The sequence below is a fragment of the Macaca mulatta genome, chromosome 14, assembly GCF_049350105.2.
Source record: "Macaca mulatta isolate MMU2019108-1 chromosome 14, T2T-MMU8v2.0, whole genome shotgun sequence".
Lineage (NCBI taxonomy): Eukaryota > Metazoa > Chordata > Mammalia > Primates > Cercopithecidae > Macaca > Macaca mulatta.
In genome coordinates, this window is record NC_133419.1 from 7301538 (window position 1) to 7311370 (window position 9833).

At 52.2% G+C, this 9833-nt stretch overlaps 1 long non-coding RNA gene across 1 annotated transcript; it reads left to right on the forward strand.

Moving 5' to 3' along the window:
* Positions 1-3379: 3379 nt before the first annotated feature.
* On the forward strand, positions 3380-9335 carry LOC144334099 (uncharacterized). Its single transcript, XR_013403523.1, has 3 exons — positions 3380-4140; positions 4558-5880; positions 9287-9335. It is a non-coding gene; the product is annotated as an uncharacterized LOC144334099 (long non-coding RNA).
* Positions 9336-9833: the final 498 nt, after the last annotated feature.

Genomic DNA, 9833 nt, shown 5'->3' on the forward strand with positions numbered 1-9833 from the left:
ACTTTGGGAGGCTGAGACGGGAGGATCACATGAGGTTAGGAGTTCAAGACCACACTGGCCAACATGGCAAAACCCCGTCTCTACTAAAAATACAAAAATTAGCTAGCATCATGGTGCTCCTGTATACCCAGCTACTCAGGAGGCTAAGGCAGAAGAATCACTTGAACCGGGAAGGGGTGGGTTGCAGTGAGCTGAGAGTGAGCCACTGCACTCCAGCCTGGGCGACAAAGCAAGATTCTGTCTCAAAAAAAAGAGAAAGGGGGCCGGGCGCAGTGGCTTACGCCTATAATCCCAGCACTTTGGGAGGCTGAAATGGGCTGATCACGAGGTCAGGAGATCGCAACCCTCCTGGTTAACACAGTGAAACCCTGTCTCTACTAAAAATAGAAAAAAAATTACTGGGCGTGGTGGCGGGTGCCTGTAATCCCAGCTACTCGGGAGGCTGAGGCAGGAGAATGGCGTGAACCCGGGAGGTGGAGCTTGCAGTGAGCCAAGATCGCAGCACACCACTGCACTCCAGCCTGGGCGACAGAGCGAGACTCCATCTCAAAAAAAAAAAAAAAAAAAGATGGAGAGAGAGAAAGGGTATGGAAGGAAACCAGAATCCCAGGGATCCCAGGGACTGGGCATCAGGGAGCACTGTGCCCAGCCCCACTGTAGGTGCCCAGTAACTGCTTGAAAAATTAATGGATATATGAAGTAGCCAGGAGAGAAAGCAGAGCCTGTGAAAGCAGCTGAGAAGGAAAGACCAGATGGGTAAGAGAGAGGAAGAGTGGAGGCGGCAGGGAGGAGAGTGCAGAGGAGAGGAGTCAGAGAGGAAGATGAAGCTGGAAGACCCCCCTTGGATGCAACCATTATGACATCACCAGTGACCTTTGACAGCTGTGTCAGTGAAGTTGGGGGTGAGGGAGTCGACATGAGGAGAACCGAAGGCAAGTGTGCATCCTTCTTTCTTTCTTTTAGACAGGAGTGCAATGGCGTGATCTTGGCTCACTGCAACCTCCGTCTGCTGGGTCAAGCGATTCCCCTTCCTCAGCTTCCTGAGTAGCTGGGACTACAGGCGCGCACCACCACACGCTGCTAGTTTTTTGTATTTTAGTAGAGACAGTGTTTCACCATGTTAGCCAGGATGGTCTCCATCTCCTGACCTCATGATCCACCCGCCTCGACCTGCCAATGTGCTGGGATTACAGTCATGAGCCACCATGCCCGGCCATGCATCCTTCTTTCAAGAGCTGGCTGTGGAGAGAAGTTCTAGCAGAGGAAAGACAGGATGGGAGGTTGTAGTGGGAACATAAAGAGTTTGTGTGTGGCCCGCAAGAAGATGTCAGTAGAGATGGGGGTGTGCGAGAGTGGGCCTAGAAACTGGAAATGAGAGAGAAGGGATAGAGCGAGAGGTGCTTGGTGCTGCAGCAGCCAGAAGAGCCAGCTGGCCTGAGGTAACTTCCGCAGGGTGAGGACACGTCTTCTTCTGACCCCGGGGAGAGGTTGCCAGGGCTGTGTGTAGGTTGATGATTTTGAAGATGTAGGTGCAGGAGATTGAGAGATTTTAGGCTTGAAAACCCCTGGAATATTCTTGGGAGTTGCTATGGTCTAAATGTGTTCCTCACAGTTTATATGTTGGAAACAATCCTCAGTGCGACAGTTTTGGAGTGGGGCCTAATGGGAGGTGTTTAGGTCATGAGGACTTGGGCCCTCAGGAGTGGATTAATGTTGCTGTAAAAGAGAGTGGGGTCTGGGTCTGGTCGCTCACGCCTGTAATCCTAGCACTTTGGGAGGCTGAGGTGGGTGGATCACTTGAGGTCAGGAGTTCAAGATCAGCCTGGCCAACATGGAGAAACCCCGTCTCTACTAAAAACTACAAAAATTAGGTGGGCGTGGTGGTGGTTGCCTGTAATCCCAGCTACTCGGGAGGCTGAGGCAGGAGAATCGCGTGAACCCAGGAGGGGAAGGTTGCAGTGAGCTGAGATCGCACCATTGCACTCCAGCACGGGTGACGGAGTGAAATTCCGCCTTAAAAAAAAAAGAGAGAGAGAGCGCAGGTTCACTGTCTTCTGCTCTTCTGCCATGTGACAATGCAGTATGAAGGCCCTTACCAGACGCCAGTGCCTTGATCTTGGACTTCTCAGCCTCCAGAACTATGAGAGTTCACTATGTCAGCCAGACTAGTCTCGAACTCCTAGGCTCAAGGGATCTTCCCACCTCAGCCTCCTGAGTAACTGGGACTATAGGCACATGCCACTATTCCTGGCTATAAATTTCTATTTTTTTTTTTTTTTGAGATTTCTATTCTTTATAAATTATCTAGTCTTGCTGGGTGTGCTGGCTTATGCCTGTAATCCCAGCACTTTGGGAGACTGAGGCGGGTGGATCACGAGGTCAGGAGATGGAGACCATCCTGGCTAACCCGGTGAAACCCTATCTGTACTAAAAATACAAAAAATTAAGACTGGGCGCGGTGGCTCACGCCTGTAATTCCGGCACTTTGGGAGGCTGAGGCAGGCGGATCACGAGGTCAAGAGATCGAGACCATCCTGGCTAACACAGTGAAACCCCGTCTCTATTAAAAATGCAAAAACTTAGCTGGGCGTGGCAGTGGGCGCCTGTAGTCCCAGCTACTCGGGAGGCTGAGGCAAGAGAATGGCGTGAACCCAGGAGGCGGAGCTTGCAGTGAGCCGAGATTGTGCCACTGCACTCCAGCCTGGGCGACTGGCGACTGAGCAAGACTCCGTCTCAAAAAAAAAAAAAAAAAAAAAAAAAAAAAAAAAAAAAATTAGCCGAGCGTGGTGGCAGGTGCCTATCGTCCTAGCTACTCAGGAGGCTGAGGCAGGAGAATGGCATGAATCCAGGGGGCGGAGCTTGCAGTGAGCTGAGATTGCACCACTGCACTCCAGCCTGGGCGACAGAGTGAGACTCCCTCTCAAATAAATAAATAAATAAATAATCTAGTCTCAGCTATTTTGTTATAGCAGCACAAAGGGACTGAGATGGGTGGATAAGATGACCCCTTTCTCTCTGAAAGAAGCCAGATCTTACTATGATATATATATATATTTTTTTTTTTTTGTTTTAGATAGCGTCTTGCTCTTGACCAGGCTGAAATGCAGTGGCATGATTATGGCTCACTGCAGCCTCAAACTCCTGGGCTCAAGTGATCCTCCCACCTCAGCCTCCCAAAGTGCTGGGATTACAGGCATGACCGGGCGTGGTGGCTCATGCCTGTAATCCCAACACTTTGGGAGGCTGAGGTGGGCGGATCACCTGAGGTCAGGAGTTCAAGACCAGCCTGGCCAACATGGCAAAACCCGGTCTCTACTAAAAATGCAAAAGATTAGCCAGCAGTGGTGGTGCATGCCTGTAGTCCCAGCTACTCCGGAGGCTGAGGCAGGAGAATAGGTTGAACCAGGGGGGTGAAGGTTGCAGTGAGCTGAGATCGCGCAACTGCAGTCCAGCTGGGTGACAGACTGAGACTCCGTCTCAAAACAAAACAAAGTGCAGGCGTGAACCAGCATGCCTGGACTTCTTTCTTTCTTTTTTTCTTTCCTTTTTTAAACTTCCTACTTTCTGTCTACAGTCTTCTACCCCACAGAAGTGGAGAGAGAAGTGGGTGGATTCGGGAAGCATCATGAAAGCTCACAGGAAACCAACTTCCTGTGACCACCAGTTATGCCAGAGGTTCAGTGAGAACCAAGGCAGGTCCAGGCACTGCACACAGGTGCCCTACACAGGAAGGAGAGCAGAGTCCCAAACAGGCCACAATGACCCAGGCTAAGAAACAGGAGTTTTTCCCTCGAGCAGGTTAACCTTCTGCCCCTCTCTTCCACCCCTGCCCTTGGGCTTCCTGCAAGGCCTAGTCCTCAAGCCTCTGCTCTTCTCTCCCTTGAGACCTTCATTTATTCTCAGAACTTCAGATGTCTTCTCTGTGGGTTTGTCTCCTGTGGCTGCTACGGCCCTGAACTTTCCCCATCACCTGGTCAGCGACTTCTCTGTTGGAGATTCCCCTGCACCCTTCTGTGTGAAATGAGGTCTACGCTGTCCTCCCCTTCAAACAGGCACTGGATAACTCTCTCCTCCCGGCTCCCTCCTCTGCCTCCAGACACATGCACAGGCCTTCCCTGCTGCACCCTGTGAATTCCCACAGCCCTGAAAATCCATTCACCCAGCTTGGCAGTTACTGTATGCTCCCTTGTGTTTGTTTTTTTTCTGAGACAGAGTCTCGCTGTGTTGCCCAGGCTAGAGTGCAATAGCATGATCTCGGCTCACTGCAACCTTTGCCTCCCGGGTTCAAGCAATTCTCTTTTTTTTTTTTTTTTTTTTTTTTTTTGAGACGGAGTCTCACGCTGTTGCCCAGGCTGGAGTGCAGTGGCGCGATCTCGGCTCACTGCAAGCTCCGCCTCCCGGGTTCCCACCATTCTCCTGCCTCAGCCTCCTGAGTAGCTAGGACTACAGGCGCCCGCCACCGCGCCCGGCTAATTTTTTGTATTTTTAGTAGAGACGGGGTTTCACTGTGGTCTCGATCTCCTGACCTTGTGATCCGCCCGCCTCGGCCTCCCAAAGTGCTGGGATTACAGGCTTGAGCCACCGCGCCCGGCCACAATTCTCTTGCCTCAGCCTCCCGAGTAGCTGGGATTACAGGCCTGTGCCACCACACCTGGCTAATTTTGTATTTGTAGTAGAGACGGGGTTTCACCATGTTAGTCAGGCTGGTCTCGATCTGACCTCAGGTGATCCACCCACCTCGGCCTCCCAAAGTGCTGGGATTATAGGCGTGAGCCACCATGCCTGGCCTCACTTCTGCTTTAAAATCTCTAATGAGTGTGTCTGGTTCTCTCTCCAGTGGAGGAAGCTTCCTACAGAATGGGCTTGCTGTGTGCCTGTTTCCTCCACTCTGTCTGGAATCAGGCCCTGAAAATAGTTTTCCTCATTCACTAAATGCTTGCGAAGGGTAACATGAGAGGCGCCCGTGGTGTAGCGGCCGATGTTGGGGGTGGGGAGACAGACAAGAGGGTTTGCCAGGAAAGAGGTGGAATTTGTAAAAGTAACTATTGGAGGAGTACATTGCAGGCACATAGAGTATTTGCATCTGAGCAAAGACTCAAATGGGAATGAAATTATCGGAGGAGGAGGACATTGAGTCACTGCCAGGAAGGCCCAGCCAGTAGGGGTGGAGTTGGAGGAAGAAGAGGTAGAGGATACCCTGGGGAGAAAGAGCTGGTGGCAAGTTTAGAGCCCAGGATGGGAATAGGTTGATCACTTGACAACCACTAAAGATGGGAGAAGCAGCTTGGCAGCCAGCACTGGGCACATGGGAGGCAGTTGCTGGAGGCCAAATACCCAGAGGGAGGAGGTGGTAATGGGCAGTGATGATAGTAACTAGAGTGAGGCAGTGACAGAAGAATGGGAAGAGGCATCCAAGTGGGTCAGAGAAGGAGCACTGCCAAGTGTGGCAGAGGACGTGGGGTGTGGAGGGTGGTGGCAAACTTGTAGTCTAAGCTTTGCCTTATGATTGGGAGAATAATAATAAAGGCCAAGGCACATTTGCATTTCTTGGTGGTTCCCTTCCAACTCCATTCAATGAGGTTGTTCCTACAGGTACCCAGTCTCCCTTGGAGATGCCCCCTGGGTGGTCCTAGGGACAATAGAGACATCTTCCTTCTCCTGACCGGGTGCAGCCGGGTCAAATTCGGTTTGACCCAGCAGACCTCCTTTTTTAGGATGCTAAGTCCCAAGCCGGCGGCCTGAGGAAGTGGGGAAAGATGGACATCATTCCCACCTGCCTTCCTGCCCATCCCAAACCTGGTCCTCCAGCACCCAATCAATTCTTCTTCTTCTTCATTTTCTTCTTTCTTCTTTCTTTTTTCTTATTTCTTCTTCTTCAGCGTTTTGCTCTTGTTGCCCAGGCTGGAGTGCAGTGGCGCAACCTCAGCTCACTGCAACTTCTGCCTGCTGGGTTCAAGCGATTCTCCTGCCTCAGCCTCCTAAGTAGCTGGGATTACAGGCATCTGCCACCACACCTGGCTAATTTTTTGTATTTTTAGTAGAGACGGGGTTTCACCATGTCCCCCAGGCTGGTCTCGAACTCCTGACCTCAGGTGATCCACCCACTTTGGCATCCCAAAGTGCTGAGATTACAGGCATGAGCCACCGCGCCCAGCTGCCCCCAATCAATTCTGAGAGCCACCTTCACCCCAACAGATATACATATAGACACACACCCCAAAATGCTGGGATTACAGGCATGAGCCACTGCGCCCTGCCCAGACCCTGTTCTTAATGTAAGCAAGTGAGTATGTCTTGTTTTTTTGTAGTTTTTTGTTTGTTTGTTTTGTTTTTGTTTTTTTGAGATAGTCTCACTCTGTTGCCCAGGCTGGAGTGCAGTGATGTGATCTCTGCTCACTGCAACCTCTGCCTCCCAGGTTCAAGCAATTCTCCCTGTCTCAGCCTCCTGAGTAGGTGGGATTACAGGTGCCCACCACCATGCCCGGCTAATGTTTGTATTTTTAGTAGAGATGGGGTTTCACCATGTTGACCAGGCTGGTCTCGAACTCCTGACCTCAGGTGATCCACCCTCTTCAGCCTCCCAAAGTGCTAGGATTACAGGTGTGAGCCACTGTGCCTTACTTTGAATTCACCCAGAAGCAAACCTTGAGGCAAGGATTCAAGTGCAAGAAGTTTATTTGGGAAATGGTCCTAGGGAATACAGAGGAGTGGAAAGTAAGACAAGGGAGGGAAGAGAGCCAACGAAGGGTGCATTGTTGAGTAAGCCACTGCAGTGGCTGCTGGTGCTGCCTGGCTGGATGCCTCTGGGAGACAGTGTAGAAAGGGGCTCCATGTTTTCCTTATCCACCCGCTGCCACCTGCCATTGGTTGTGGGCTGCTTCCAGAGGCTGTTGGCTCCCTGGCACACTCATTGCCCCATGTGTGTGCAGAGTCAGCTCCTGAGCAACCCCTGGCCAGAGACACAGAATAGGTACTGCCAACGACCCGTGGTAGGTACCACATCCAGAGCTACAGAGGGCAGTGGAGAGTTCTGGAGAGTTCCTTGGATACTCTGAGAGAACTAGGGTAGGGTTTGGTGGGCACCAGAAAAAAAAAAAAGGTCAGTTTGAGAGAATGTCAGACTTAGTGGCATCCTTTACCAAGGCTTTCTAGGGATCATGGGCATTGAGTTTGAACTTGCAGATGTGGGAAGGAAAGCCAGCTGGAAAGAAAACCTCCTGTGCCACATCCCACTGCAAGAGCCAGGCTGCTGGGAGGCAGCCTGCTGGGCTCTAAGGCAAAGTTGGGAGGGAAGGAGGCAGGTGAGTGGAGGCCCCCAGTCGCAGTGTCTCCTGGCCTCCCTGCTCCCATGTGGCCCCCACAGCCACCAGCCTGGTCTCCACCCAAAGCCAGAGATGCCCTTCATTTATTATTATTATTATTATTAGTATTAGTATTATTATTATTATTATTTGGGACAGAGTCTTGCTCTGTCACCCAGGCTGGAGTGCAGTGGTGCAATCTCCGCTCACTGCAACCTCAGCCTCCTGTGTTCAAGTGATTCTCCTGCCTCAGTCTCCCAAGTAGCTGGGATTATAAGTGCCTGCCACAACCCCGGGCTAATTTTTGTATTTTTAGTAGAGACAGGGTTTTGTCATGTTGGCCAGGCTGGTCTTGAACTCCTGACCTCAGCTGATCTGCTCACCTTGGCTTCCCAAAGTGCCAGGATTATAGGCATGAGCCACCACACCCGGCCAATATGCCCTTTCCTTTTCTTTTTCTTTTTTTTTTTTTGAGACGGAGTCTCGCTTTGTCGCCCAGGCTGGAGTGCAGTGGCCGGATCTCAGCTCACTGCAAGCTCCGCCTCCCGGGTTTATGCCATTCTCCTGCCTCAGCCTCCCGAGTAGCTGGGACTACAGGCGCCCACCACCTCGCCCGGCTAGTTTTTTTTGTATTTTTAGTAGAGACGGGGTTTCACCATATTAGCCAGGATGGTCTCGATCTCCTGACCTCGTGATCCGCCCGTCTCAGCCTCCCAAAGTGCTGGGATTACAGGCTTGAGCCACCGCGCCCGGCCTCCTTTTCTTTTTCTTTCTTTCTTTCTTTTTTTTTGAGACAGACTTTCGCTCTTGTTGCACAAGCTGGAGTGCAATGGCGTGATCTTGGCTCACTGCAACATTTGCCTCCTGGGTTCAAGCGATTCTCCTGCCTCAGCCTCCGGAGTAGCTAGGATCACAGGCATGTGCCACCAGGCCCAGCTAATTTTGTATTTTTAGTAGAGGCAGAGTTTCACCATGTCGGTTAGGCTGGTCTCGAACTCCCGACCTCAGGTGATCCACCCGCCTTGGCTTCCCAAAGTGCCAGGATTACAGGCATGAGCCACCATGCCCGGCCTTCCTTTTTTTTTTTTTTTTTTTTTTTTTTTTTTTAGAGAAAGCATCTCGTTTTTTCACCCAGGCTGGAGTGCAGTGGCGTGATCATAGCTCACTGCAACTTCAAACTTTTGGGCTCAGGAGATCCTGTTGCTTTAGCCTCAAGGAGCTGGGACTACAGGTGCACTTCAGACAGAGAGCCCCAGGCAGGGACTAAGGTACCCTTTCTTTAACCTCCTCACAGGTCACACCTATATGGGCCAGGGCCCTGCAGAGGTTGCAGCTAAGAAGCAGGGGGCAGGGGGTGGCCTGCTGCAGGAAGGCGGCTCCCTAGTTACTGATCCCTAGTTACTTACGGGGGCGAGGGTCCCATTCTCCCCTGAGCCCCCAGCAGTGTCCCTTGCAGTGTGAGCACTTCTCCAGAGAAGACAGTTTCTGCCCCAGTACTCATGCTGCAACTGACTAGCAGCTTCAGGGGACGGGGCAGGGAGAGGGGCTGGGTCGGCCCTTGCTGCTTAGGTGAGAGGTCTTCATCTTGAACCCTGCTGTCTTCACCCGGAGCGGGTGCTGGAGCATCATCCATCCAGACAGGTCTGCAGGTCCCTCCAGCCCGTCCTGCACATCCCACCACTGCTCTCACTCCTGCTCCACGATCAGCCCAGCTGTGAAAATTCTCCAGTGTCTCCGGGCGCGGTGGCTCACGCCTGTAATCCCAGCACTTTGGGAGGCCGAGACAGGTGGATCACGAGGTCAGGAGATCGAGACCATCCTGGCTAACACGGTGAAACCCCATCTCTACTAAAAATGCAAAAAATTAGCCGGGCGTGGCAGCTGGCTCCTGTAGTCCCAGCTACTTGGGAGGCTGAGGCAGGAGAATGGCGTGAACCCGGGAGGCGGAGCTTGCAGTGAGCCAAGATCGTGCCACTGCACTCCAGCCTGGGTGACTGAGCAAGACTCTGTCTCAAAAAAAAAAAAAAAGAAAAAGAAAATTCTCCAGTGTCACCTCACCTGGCTCAGCCCTAAATCCTTCCCTCACTTCCACCACAACCCTAGCATCCCTGCCTAGCCCCATGCACAGCTGACCACAGACCACTGCCGGTGAGCCTGGACTGGAGCAAACTTCAGCCAGAGGTACAGGGAAGGTCAGGTTTCAGGCACATGGAGGGGAGCAGTGGCCCTTCTGGCTGGTGGACAGCTGTGCCTGGTGTCCCTGCAGGTACCTGGGCCTCCAGCATGCTGGCTTGGCAATCCCTACCCCACCCCACCCCCGCCCCCTGGCAGGCTTTTAATACCTGGCATAATCTCTTCTGCTGATGCAGCTGGTTTGAAGGTGGGAAGAGGGGCCAGTGAGTTTGGAGAAGCCTGGGAGCCGCTCTGCCTGCAGCCCAGAGACCCAGGACGGGTGGGCAAAGGAAACTTGAGTGAACAGGCACCAGGAAGGAAAATGCATGAGCAAACCTAAATCTATCAGGGGCTTCCTTC